Source organism: Eubalaena glacialis, chromosome 15, assembly GCF_028564815.1.
Source record: "Eubalaena glacialis isolate mEubGla1 chromosome 15, mEubGla1.1.hap2.+ XY, whole genome shotgun sequence".
Classification (NCBI taxonomy): domain Eukaryota; kingdom Metazoa; phylum Chordata; class Mammalia; order Artiodactyla; family Balaenidae; genus Eubalaena; species Eubalaena glacialis.
Window position 1 is genome coordinate 69,737,206 of NC_083730.1, and position 13,714 is coordinate 69,750,919.

General features: G+C 44.5%; 1 pseudogene; it reads left to right on the forward strand.

Annotated features, from left to right (window-relative positions):
• Window positions 1-9,940: 9,940 nt before the first annotated feature.
• The window catches only part of LOC133075180 (lactoylglutathione lyase-like), a 34,233-nt pseudogene continuing 30,459 nt past the window's right edge, over window positions 9,941-13,714 (forward strand).

Here is a 13,714-nt window from a genome sequence, read left to right on the forward strand (position 1 = left end):
CATCTTTGCCGTAGCTTTGTTACTGTTATCTCCTATTACAGGTGAGGAAACCGAGGCACAGAGAAGTTAAATAATGCACCCTTCAAAGCACCACAGGAAACAGATGGTACATTCAAATTAGCCTAGTTTAATAAAGGTACAATTTACAGAGGTCAGGGTAGTGTATTCGTTTTCTATCGCTGCATTAAAAAATAGTCCCAAACTTCGTGGCTTTAAACAGCATCCGTCTGTTAGCTCACAGTTCTGTAAGTCACTAGTTCAGACATTGTGTAGTTAGATTTTCTGCTCAGGGTCTCCCAAAGTTGAAATCAAGGTGTCGCTGGGGCTGTGGTCTCATGTGAGGCTCAGGGTTCTCTTTCAAGTTCATTCAGGGTGTCAGCAGAGTTCAGTTCCTTGTGGTTGTAGGACTGAAGTCCCTATTTTCTTGCTAGCTGCTTGCCAAGGGACTGCTCTTGGCTCCTAGAGACCACTCTCAGACCCTTGTCATGTGTCCCTCTCCATAGGCAGCTCATGGCATGGATGTTTGCTCCTTTGAGGCCAGCAGGAGACACTCTCTCACATTTCCAATCTCTCTGATTTTTTTAAAGGATCACCTGATTAGGCTAGGCCCACCTGGGATAATCTTTCTTTTGATGAACTCAAAGTCAATGGACTAGTAACTGAGTCACAGTGTGAAATCTCATCCTATGCACAAGTCCAGCCCCCACTCAAGGGGAGGGGATTATATAGGGTTTGTTCACCAGGAAGCAGGAATCATGGGGGGCATCTTTGTATTCTGCCACCAAGAGGCAGGAGATCAGAAACTACCAGGCATTGTGGGTTCCCTGGGGATAGTCATGGAGGGACTTGCTGACCATCCCTAGTCATGAATAGATGAGAAAAGGGGGTGGTTATGGAGCTGGGAAACAGGGACGGCTGTTGGGGAGGGCTACCTAGCAGAAGCTGGACCTCTAGTTGAGGGACACAGCTGGTCCATGGAGACCTAAGCATGGGCTTAGGGTGTCAGAAAGGTCAGGACACAAAAGGGATTAAAAAAAACTTCAACCAACGGAACCAGGAAATCTAGAAAGGAGTTCATTTAACCTCCGCATGTGCACACATTTTGTGTTTTATGGTTTACATTGTTTTAATTTTGATTTACATAGGGAATCACATGGGGATCCATAATCTTTTCTGAGCTTAGGGCTTCTGAAGATCTGTACCTGCTCCTGCGCATAAACAGCAGGGTCAGGGGAAGGGACTAGGAGAGTCCCTCATCTTAGTGCTCTAGGATGGATAAGAGCATCCCCTTTTCCAGAAGGAAGAAAATGGGAGGAAGGTTGCTACTGACCCCCTTAGGCTGCCTGCATGGTGCTTAAGTACATGGCTTTGGGGTCGGGCTGCCTGAATTTAAGTCTTATTTCTGCCACTTACCAATTCTGTGATCTTGGAATGTCATTCTTTACGATTGAGCCTCAGTTTCCTCATCTGCAAAATGGGAATGATACCAGCTTGCTGAGTCATTGTGAGGGCAACCAAGGCAAATGCACTTAGTAAACACTGTAAAAAGATGGATAATCACTCATTCCTTATTTATTGGATGTCTGCTATGTGCCAATTTCCGTGAGAGGCACTGGGGATGCAGAGGTGACCAGGACAGACTAGATCCTTGCTCCCGTGGAGTATATTGTATTTTCATAAACAAATAATGAGTCAGGTTGTGGTAAGGGCTACAAAGAAAAAATAAATCAGGGAATTTACTGGTGGTCCAGTGGTTAGGACTCAGCGCTTTCACTGCCGGGGCCCAGGTTTGGTCCCTGATAGGGGAGCTAAGATCCTGTAAGCCATGCAGCGTGGCCAAAAAACAAAAACATAAAACCATAGAAGAAAAATAATCAGGGTAACAGACTGGAAATTAATGGTGGGGCAGTTTCTATTTTAGAAAGTGCATTGGTCAGGGTTCTCTGGAGAAATAGAACCAATAGGATCTATACATTTATTATAAGGAATTGGCTCACATGATGATGGAGGCTGGGAAGTCCCATGATGTGCCATCTGCAAGTCGGAGACCCAGGAAAGCTGATGGTGTAGTTCCAGCTTGAGAACCAGAACTGGTGTTATAAGTTCTAGTCCAAGTCCAAAGGCCTGAGAACTGGAGAGCCCATGGTATAAATTCCAGTCTGAGCTTGAAGATCTGAGAACCAGGGGCACTGATGATGTAAGTCCAGGACTTACAGGAGATGGTATAAGTCTTCTGGGGGCAGGAGAAGACTGGGGTCCCAGTTCAACAGTCGTACAGTGGGAGAAAATTCTCCCTTCCTCTGCCTTTTTTGTTCTATGCAGGCCCTCAATGAATTAGATGATACCTACCTGCATTGGGGAGGGTGCTCTTCATTACTCAGTCTACTGATTCAAATGCTAATTTCACCTGGAAACACCTTCACACACACACACACACGCACACGCACACACACACACACAGAAATAAATAATGTTTAACCAAATAAGTGAGCAACCCCATGGCCCACTCAAGTTGACACATAAATTAACCATCACAGAAGGGACAGTCAAGGATGGCCTCTCTGAGGAGGTGACATTTAAACAGAAGCCTGAGTATTAGTTATCAAAGCTGTGTAACAAATCACTACAAACTTAAAATAACATACATTTATTATTGCACAGTTTCTGTTGGTCAGGGGTCCAGGCACAGCTTTGCTGGGTGCTCTGCTTCAGGATCTCATCTGAAAGCTACCATCAAGGTGTTCGCTGGGGCTGTGGTCTCATTTGAGGCTCAGTTGGGGAAGGATCCACTTCCAAGCACACATGGTTGTTGGCAGAATACAGTGCCTTGTGGGCTGTAGGACAGAGGGCTTCAGTTTCTTGCTGGTTGTCAGATGGAAGGTGCCCCCAGTGCCTTAGATGGTTGTTGGCTGTTGGCCACCATCAATTCCTTGTCCCATGGGCCTCTCCAGCATGGCTGCTTGCTTCATGGAAGCCAGCAAGGAGACTCTGCTATAAAGATGGGCATTACAGTCTTATATAATGTCATTATGAACATGATGGGGACATTTCCCATCCTCTTTACTGTATTCTATTGGTTAGAAGGAAGTCACAAGTCCTGACCACATGCAAGGGGAGGAGATTATATGGGGGGGGTAAGCACTGGGAGGTGGGGATAATTAGGGGTCACCTTAGCATCTGTCTGCCACAGCTTATATGAAGTGGATGGAGACAGCCAAGTGGAGATCTGGTCTGCCAGAGGGAAATAGCAAGAGCAAAGGCCCTGAGGCAGGACCCTGCTTGGTGGGTTTAAAGAAGAGCAAGAAAGGAGAGTGAGAAAAGAGGTTGAAAGGGTAGTGGGGAGGGGGTCAAATCACGTGGGTCTTGCAGTTCAGAGCAAGGCTTTTGGATTTTATTCTGAATGTGACAAGGAGTCACTGGAGAGTTTTGGTCAGGGGAATACTAAGATCTGATTTATTAACTTAATTTTTTCCTAAATTAAAAAAATGCAGTAGGGCTTCCCTGGTGGCGCAGTGGTTGGGAGTCTGCCTGCCGATGCAGGGGACACGGGTTCGGGCCCTGGTCTGGGAGGATCCCATATGCCGCGGAGCGGCTGGGCCCGTGAGCCACAATTACTGAGCCTGCGCGTCTGGAGCCTGTGCTCCGCAACAAGAGAGGCCGCGACGGTGGGAGGCCCGCGCACCGCGATGAAGAGTGGCCCCCGCTTGCCACAACTGGAGAAAGCCCTCGCACAGAAACGAAGACCCAACACAGCCATAAATAAATAAATAAACAAATACTTAAAAAAAAAATGCAGTAGAATACACATTACGTAAAACTTACCATTTTAAAGGGTGCAATTCAGTGGCATTTAGTACATTCTCAGTGTTGTGAAACCATCACCATTATCTAGTTCCAGAACATTTTCATAATCCCCAAAAGAAATCCTGTACCCACTACCCGTTACCCATTAGCAAACACTCCCCATTCTCTCCTCCTCCCAGCCATAGGCAACCAACTAATCAGCTTTCTGTCTCTGTGAATTTACCTATTCTGGGTATCTCATATAAATGGAATCATGTAATATGTATCTGGATTTTTTCATTCAGCATAATGTTCATCCACATTGCAGCATGCATCATGACTTCATTCCTTTCTTACGGCTGAATAATATTCCACTGCATGGACATACCACATTTTGCTTATCCCTTCATCCATTGATGGATATTTGGGTTGTTTCTACCTTTTGGCCATTGTGCATAATGAATAATGCTGTTATGAACATTGGTTTACAAGTGTCTTTCTGAACACCTGATTTCAGTTCTTTTGGGTATTTGTCTATACAAATAGCAGTTAAATTGTTGGGTCATATGGTTACTGTATGTTTAACTTGTGCCAGACTGCTTTCCACAGTGGCTACACCATTTTACATCTCTACCAGCAGTGTATGAGTGTTCCAATTTCTCCACATCCTTGTCAACACTTATTATTATCCATATTTTTGATTCTAGCCATCCATGTGGGTGCAAAGTGGGATCTTACTGTGCCTTTGATTTGCGTTACCCTGATGACTACTGATGCTGAGCATTTTTTCATGTGCTTTTGGTCATTTGCATGTCTTCTTTGGAGAAATCTCTGTTCAGCTCCTTTGCTCATTTTTTAAAAATTGGGTTGTTTGTCTTTTAGTGGTTGAATGGTAAGAGTTCTTTATATAGGTTTTTTTTTTTTGTGGCTGCGTTGGGTCTTCGTTGCTGCATGCAGGCTTTCTCTAGTTGTGGCGAGCGGGGGCTACTCTTTGTTGCAGTGCGCGGGCTTCTCATTGCGGTGGCTTCTCATTGTGGAGCAAGGGCTCTAGGGTGCACAGGCTTCAGTAGTTGTGGCATGCGGGCTTAGTAGTTGTGGCTCGAGGGCTCTAGAGCACAGGCTCAGTAGTTGTGGCACACGGGCTTAGTTGCTCTGCGGCATGTGGGATCTTCCCGGACCAGGGCTCGAACCCATGTCCCCTGCATTGGCAAGCGGATTCTCAACCACTGCACCACCAGGGAAGCCCTATATAGATTTATTTTTATGGAGCTATTATCACTGCTCCCAGTAGGGCTCTGCCTGGATCCACAGGCATCAGGAGTGTCCTCTGCTTAATAGGAAAGGGGCTAGAAATGTCCCTTTCCTTGAGCTGCCCACTCGCTCACTAATCTCCATCAACTTCCCTCCAGAGAGCAGAGCCAATAATCCCTTCTCCCATCAGCCTCGGCCTTCGTTGAAATTTACTGTGAAGGTTCCTTGGGGTCCTCTCACCTAAATGCCTCCCTGGGGCGCTGCTCAGCCAGCTTTGTGGGGAACTCTCCAGCTAAAAGGAAGGGGTTCTCTGGGGAGGAGTGTGGGTGTCCAGCTCCTGTCTCACCTCCCACCTTGTGGGTTAGAGACTCAGACCCTGGGGTCAGCCCAGAATTCTGCCTGCATCAGGTCTCAGTGACATCATGGCTTTTGCCGAGGCTTACGGACAAATTAGGAAGTTAATCCAACCAGGAGAGACTGGGAGCCCCCTTGGGCTTTTGGTCTCTGGTCTGCCACCATGGAGCTCAGCGGCTTTGCCCAAGTCACCTGGAGTACTTGGGCCTCATCTCTGAAACGGGCCTGTATCCCTGTTAGAAGGAGTTGGTTTGAAACTTTCAAAACTGGGATTCTGTGATAGATTTAAGAAATGTCCCATTCAGGGCATCACCTCCTCCAGTAGCCTCTGACCCCTCAGATTACATCAGGCGACTGCCCAGCTACCTGGATTACCCTGCCATCCATATCTCTATTTGGTTGTGATTGCCTGTTACATGTCTCTTACTCTCATTGGCATGTCCCACCACCTTGAGGGTACAAACTGATCACGTCAGTTCCTGCTCAGAACTCTTTGAAGACTTCCCATCGCTTCCCAACTCTTTGAAGACCAAATCCTTACTCTGACCTCAGATCCCTGCATGGGTTTGCATGGTCCCCCTCTTCTGTGTGACCTCGCACGACCCTTTCCCTCTGTTCCAGCCACCTTCGGGTCCTTTATGCTTCCTACCACAGGGCCTTGACACAGCCATTCTCTTTGACTGGTTGCCCTTCCTTTCCCTCCTCCCTTAATCATGCCCACTTATCCTTCAGATTTCAGCACAAGCTTCACTTCTCCAGGGATTAGGTCAAATTCTCATTATCAGCTCTGAGGATCCCCCCTTCATAGACTAGTCATTGCTTTCATGATTGGATAAGCAACTGTCTCCCCTTGCAGAGGTCCTGAGAGCAGGGACCATGCCTGTTTGTCTTCCTTTGTAGCCCCAGCGCCTTGCCCAGTTCCTGGAGCAGACCGGGCATTAAGTAGATTATGCTAAATAGCGAAGGAATATTTGTGCTCTTGGAGTCAGGGCCTGGCACATCGCAGGTGCAAAATAACTGGTTCCGTTTGTGCTGAATAAATGAATGGGTTCTCCGTGGTCTGGTGGATCCCATCTCTGCTTCTATGTGGTGTCAATGGCACGGCTTTGGGGTGGACAGACCGGAATTTGAATGCAGCCTCTTCTACTTTCCAGCTGTGACCTTGGCAAGTCTTTTCCTTCTTTTCCAAGAACCCATTTCTTGGTCTGTTCACTGAGGGTCTTCATTCGGGGCTGCAGAGAGGATCTCATGGAGGATGGTTTCAAAGCCCTCTGTTAACCAAAGTCCTTTGCAAATGTACTTGGAGAAATACCGCTTCCCCCAACATCCTTCCATGGAGATCAGTGGTTCAGACCCTGCTGGGTGAACCCACTTCTGGGTGGGCCCCTGGAGGCCAGGGCTGCAGTCCTCATGTCTCCTCCCTTTCCTGACCCTCCTCCGTCTGAGATGCTTGATAAACAGTGGCACTGGCCGAATTTCCTGGTACCCTGAGTGATTGGGGTTTGTGGTCACAAATTTGAACATCCTGGATGTAATTCCTGAGTCTGGTCACCTGTGTCTTGCAGGAGGGAGGAAGGTGGACAGATTTAGCAGTGGGATGTGCTGCCGCTGCTTAGGGTCCTGTTTTCTTGCTTTATGGGCGCGAATTCTGAAGCACGGTCCCGTGCATGCAGCTCCTTTCTCCTCCACTGTAGTCCATATGGAGCTTCCCCCACCCTCGTCCCCCAACTAACTTATCTATTTTTATTGTTTCTTATCTCTTAATTATAACAGAATGCATGCTTGTTGTTTAAAAGAGGTTTCAAATAATAGAAAGTGAAGGCTCTTTTTGCCCCACTCGAATCCCACATTCTAGGGTGACCAGTGCAGAGTGTGGTGTGGGTACCACCAGCCCCTGTCTCTATGACACTCTTAAAACTTGTATGTGAAACGCTGGAGGGGGTGTGGAGAAAACGGAACGCTTTATGGGGGCCAACTGCTCTTCAGGCTCACCTTGGAAATTCCTACTCAGTGCCAGTGTCACCTGCTCCGTGAAGACTCCCAGGTTCAGCTTACCTTGCTTTCCTCGTGTCCCGCTGGACCCTGGACCAGCTTGCAGCCCGGCACCCAGTGCTCTGACTTTTGTTTCCTCGTGTGGATCTTTTTTCCAATCAGGCCATCATGTCTCAAAATGAGGTTCCCCCACTGCCTCTCAATCTCTGAGGCCAGGTGGGCTCATTAAAAATACAGGCCACTCTGAATCAGCATCTCAGGGGGTGGGCTCAAAATCTGCCTTTCTAACAAGCCGCCTGCCAAGTGATTCTTTTTTTTTTTTTTTTTTTTACTTTTTATTTTATATTGGAGTATGGTTGATTAATAATGTGATAGTTTCAGGTGTACAGCAAAATGATTCAGTTATACATATACATGTATCTATTCTTTTTCAAATTCTTTTCTCATTTAGGTTGTTACATAATATTGAGCAGAGTTCCCACTTCTTTTTCATTTAACAGTGTATCTGGAAAATTGTTATACCTCAGTCCATATAGACGTCCTGTGTTCACATTTATTTATTTAATTTTGAGGAAGTAATATATCCATTGTTAAAATATATAATAAAATATATTAAATGTATTTGTGTGTAAAATATATAAATATATTTGAAGGAAGACAGTGAAAAATCTCCCTCCCTTGTCTATGCAATCCCTCCCCCATGAATAACTATGATTCTTAGTTTTTTATATCTTTCCATATATATATATCCAGAATATATTTATATTCTTACTTTACCCCTCTTTTTTACTCAAGAGTGATACACTATATATGTGTATTTTGGAGATATTTCCATTTTAGTACATAAACAGTTTCCTCATTCTTTCCTTTCTTTCTTTTTTTTTTTTTAAACAACTGCATATAGCACAGCATTCCACGGTATGGATAAATCAAAATGTGTTCATTCTTTTAGAAACTATTATTTTAATTCACTAAATAAGTGATACAGCGTAGGTATAAAACTCAAGGTGCAGAGGGGTAGCCAGTGAAAAGTCAGTTTCTCCCACTTCTGTCTCCAGATTACTCAGTTCCTCCATCTGGAAACAAGCACCATTCCCAGGGTCACACTATCCTTCTTCAGTTGGGCTGTGTAATACGTGGTGTACACACACACATGCATACATACACACTTACATTTTCCCCTTCTTTTTCAGCCTCAACCAATGAGGCAGAGATTAGCCTGCACAAACACCTCTGTTCTCAGGTGTGGATGGATTGGGACGTGTCATCACTGAGTTCAGTGCCAAGGGCATTGCCAATTTTGATGGATATTTCCAAGTTTTGTTCCTAGGAGGCGCCATATACATCTCTATGTGGATCCTTAAATGCCCAGGGTCTGGGCTGGCTGTGAAGGGATGGGAAGCCAAGGGGAAGTCTGCCTCCTCTTCTTTGCTCAGCCTTACCCTTTGTGTCCCTCCTTCCAAACTTTCCCCCCAGCTCCGGCTTCATGGTCAGCCTTTTCTGGGCAGTGTGCTTGCTCCTGTATCCCCATCAAACTGAAGCTCCATTCACAGGTCTTTTGTATCACCAAGTCCATATGTCCCAAAGGGTCTTCTCTGCAGGTAGGTGGAATAGGAACAATTTTACTCCTCCAGTCAAATACATAGTTTCACCAATTCTGGGTCAAACTACGTTAAAGCAGGTGTCTTTACTGCAGTACTTTTCAGTGCCTCTAGTATGCTAACATACATTGGGATCTCTAAGAGGTCTTAGAGTCTGTAGACAGCTTTGACTACACAATTTCAGACATGCCAATATGGTTTCACTGCTTTATTGTAATGAAGGGGAGTCTGAAGCCCAGAGAGGGAGTGCTACTTGTCCAGCGTCACACAGCGATGGTAGAGATCTGAATTTCTAGCCTTCCCATGTCCGTGACAGCAATGAAGTGCTCAGTGCCCTCTCTCTGCACTAGCAGTTCTAAATGTGGAGCATCAAGGTGTCCTGGTGACCTTCAGGGACACCAAGACATGTAGATTCACTAAATTTTGTGTTTTTGGCTACGCCACGCGGCTTGTAGGATCTCAGTTCACCGACCAGGGGTCGAACCTGGGCTACGGCAGTGACAGCGCTGAATCCTAATCACTAGGCCACGAGGGAACTCCCTAGATTCATTAAATTTAAAATAACTGCATAGGATCCTTCAAAAGTGTTAAGATCACGAAAACAAGGGAAGGTGAGAAACTGTCACAAACTGGAGGAGAGTTAGGAGACATGACAACTAAATGCAAAATGCTTTCTTGGGGTGGATCCGCTTTAGTGAAAAAAAGGGTGAAATCCAAATAAAATCTGTAGTATAATTAATAGTACGGCACCATTGTCAGGTTCTTAGTTTTGATCAGTGTACCATGGTCATGTACGATATTAACACTGGGGGGTGCTGGGTGAAGGATATACCAGAACGCTCTGTTTTATCTTTGCAGCTCTTCTACAAATCTGAAATCATTTTAGGGAGCTTCGCGGCCTGCAGAGTGTGGGTGGCTGCTGCGTTCCCGGGGACCATCGTCTGCGATACAGCAGTGCAGCCATGGCAGAGCTGCAGCCCGCATCCAGCAGACTCACCGACGAGACCGCCCTTGCCTGCTGCTCCGACCCGGACCCCAGCACCAAGGATTTTCTCTTGCAGCAGACCATGCTGCGAATTAAGGACCCTAAGTAGTCACTGGATTTTTATCCTAGAATTCTTGGAATGACACTACTCCAAAAATTAGATTTTCCCACTATGAAATTTTCACTCTATTTCTTGACTTATGAGGATAAAAATGACATCCCAAAAGATAAAGAGGAAAGAGTAGCATGGGCATTCTCCAGAAAAGCTATGCTTGAACTGACACACAATTGGGGCACTGAAGATGATGAGATGCAGAGTTACCACAGTGGCAATTCAGACCCTCGGGGATTTGGTCACATTGGAATTGCTGTTCCCGATGTTCACGGTGCTTGTATAAGATGTGAAGAACTGGGAGTCAAATTTGTGAAGAAACCTGATGATGGTAAAATGAAAGGCTTGGCATTTATCAAGATCCTGATGGCTACTGGACTGAAATTTTGAATCCTAACAAAATGATAATTTTATTTAGTTCTGTGAGAATGCTGCTTTGAGATTCCAGTGAAGACGCTGTGGGAGGTAAAAAAGGAAACAATGTGATTCAAGATATTCAGTTAACAGAAGCATCTAGGAATGATGGATTATTTTCTCGGTTCAAATTATTCTTAAGTCCATTTCCCTTTCCTATTTCAGCTATGTTTTTCACCTAACTGTTCAGCCATTCTAATTTTAAAGTAGTGCTTTGTCTTATGTCCTTGAATGTAGTTGTATAACTTTACTTTTTTAGGCAATAATTAGAACAATTCCCTTCAGGTGCTGCATTTGCCTTCTATCTCCTGAAGAGATACAAGTCTACAAGTCTGCCTTTGAATCATCATTTTCAAAAAAAAAAACCAGAAACCACTTAATATGTTTTTGTTGTGGTTACCTTCTGGGGTTTCAGTTCCTCAGAAGTAACTTTTCAGAATGGGAAGTAAAGAACCCCGAACAAAAATGACGCTTCATGTATATTTCCAAAAATAAATAAATAAATAAATAAATAAATAAATAAATAAATAAATAAAATAAAATAAAATAAAAATAAATAAATAAATAAATAAACAAACAAATAAAATTATTTCAAAATAGAAAGCTAACAATGCATATATTAGTTATGCCAAATCAAACTCCATCCTGTACTGGATTCAGCCATAGAAAAACAGAAGCAAGCCCAAAATATATGTTAGAATGCTGTATGAAAATATCTTTGGGAAATATACCCAAACATGCTGATCATCTTGGTTACTTGTGAGGAGGGCCCCTGGGTGGCTACTGTAAAAGGAGGGAGACTTTTCACAGTTGATTCTTTAATATCTTTTGGATTTTGAACTATGTACATGTATTCTCTTTCAACAATTAAATCTTAAAAATAATTGAAGAGAGAAATTGGAAAAACATTAATTCGGACTTTTGGGGGCAAACAGAATGAATGCGATAGCAACAATACTGCTCATTGCTGTTAGTGTTTATTGGAGTTCCTATGATGCGCCTGGTGCTGTGGTGAGCACGGAACAGGGGAGAACTCATTGAATCCCCTCAACAATGCAAGACCCCTGTTTTATAGAAGAACAACCATCTGCTCAAGTTGTCATGTAGAAAGTGACAGAGCTGGAATTTGAGGTCAAGTCTGCCTCATTCCATCACCTGAGCTTTTAATCATTCTTTCTACTACTGTGGGATAAATATGCATGCAGGAGGCTATGGGAGCAAACAAGACGAGGCATAGCAGACGCTGTTGGAGCCCTGCCCACAGTCCCTTGCCCTGCATTTCTTTCCCTGGGGTGGGGAGAGGCTCTCTCTGGCCATTGGACTTGCGCTACCCATGCTCTGGTCAGCTAAAAGAGCTGGTGAATTACGCCCCAACCAATGACTAATAGAAGCTGGTGTATAGATACCCTAGCTCCCTCCCCTCTGGGTGACACCCTGTGTCATTTGAGTGACAGGATTGAGCCCTGTTGCCCGCGGTGGTAACCTGCTTGATAACATAGCCCTTCCCTGTCTCACTTCTCTTCTCTCCTACCAAACAAATCACCTGCGTGCAAATATTCATCTCTGGGTCTGCTTCTGGGAGCTTCCAGGCCAAGAAGAGCCCCTAATCTAGTCTGGAGGAGGTAGAGAAGACTGCCAAAAGTAAGTGAATTTTATTTATCTTTACGTCTTTAAAAATGAGATGTATTTTACATTTAGTGAAATCTTGATCTTTAAGCATATAGTTAGATCAATTTGATAGAGGTATACACTTGTGTAACCCACATACCCATCGAGAGAGAGCATGTCCACCACCCCAGAAAATTCCCTTGTGCCTTTCTCAGGCAATCCCTCCATCCCCAGAAGCAACCCCTTATCTGATTTCTATCACTATAGGTTAGTTTTTTCTATTCTAGCACTTGTAAATGGAGTCATACAGTAAGTGCCCTTTTGCATTTGGCTTCCCTCACTTAGCAGAATGCTTCTGAGATGTATGCATGCTGTAGCATGTGTCAATAGCTCATTTCTTTTCTATTGCAGTAGAATATGAATATATCATAGTGTGTTTATTTATTCTCTTGTGGATGGACAGGTACCTGAGGTATTTCCGGGTTTTGCCTATCATGAATACAAGCTGCTATGAACGTTCTTGCACAAGACTTTTTTGAGAATCTATGTTTTCATTTCTTTTAGATAAATTTCTTGGAGTGGGATTAATTGGTCACATGACAAGTATATATTTAACTTTTTAAGAAATTGCTAAATGGTTTCCAAAGTGACTATAGCATTTTGTATTCCCACCCATAATAAATGAGCACTCCAGTTCCTCCACATCCCTGCCAACACTTGATGTCATTGGGCTTTTTCATGTTATCCACTTAGCTGGGCATGTAAGGGCAAACTGGGCTTTGGAGGGTGGGGGAACACAGGCCCCCAGAGTGTCAGGCATTACCCGAACAGCATTACAGTTGCCAAATATGGGTGATTTCTTTGACAGTTTCAGCAAACAGTGAAGTCCCCCTGTAGACAGCCAACTCTGAACACCTTTTCTCTTTTTCCCACTCTGTGCTGGCAGCAGACAGCATGCCTCTCAGGCTCAGACCAGGAAGTCTAGTTCTGAACTCTGTCTCTCGGGTGTGAGCAAGTAAAACAAAAATCTTTTTTTTGGCTTTAAACATTTTTTTCTTTCTGATTCTGTTGGACCAAGGGAATCGGATTATTTACAGAGTACAGGCGATTTTATGAGAGGTTTAAAAGCAAATTCATTTGTGCTAAGCTACAACCTGGTGATGGGGTCAAAGCTTTGCAGTTACGCATCCACTGAGTAGCAGAAGGAGATGTTAGCACCAACAGCGACAGATCTTAAATACTGATCTTCCAGCTTTTTGAAAGCTCGTTCCCCTGCTTGAAAAGTTTTATTGGCTCCCATCACCAGAAGACTAAAATACAGACTCCAGAAACCCTTGGGTGGAGAGGACTCTCCACCTACTTCCTCTCTGTTCCAGTTCTACTGACTCCCTTGAGTGTCTCAAATACACCAAACTCACTCCTGCCCAGGGCCTTTGCATGTGATATCTCCTCTGCCTAGAATGCTCTGCTTCCTGCCCTTAACGGCTGGACTTCTTAACCTTCGGTCTCAGTTCTTCAGCATTTTTGCCACCTTCTCAAGAGATTACTTTCCCTAATCACCAAATCAAAATCATTTCTTTACAGAACTAGACTCCTCGTCTTTTTGTTGGAGAT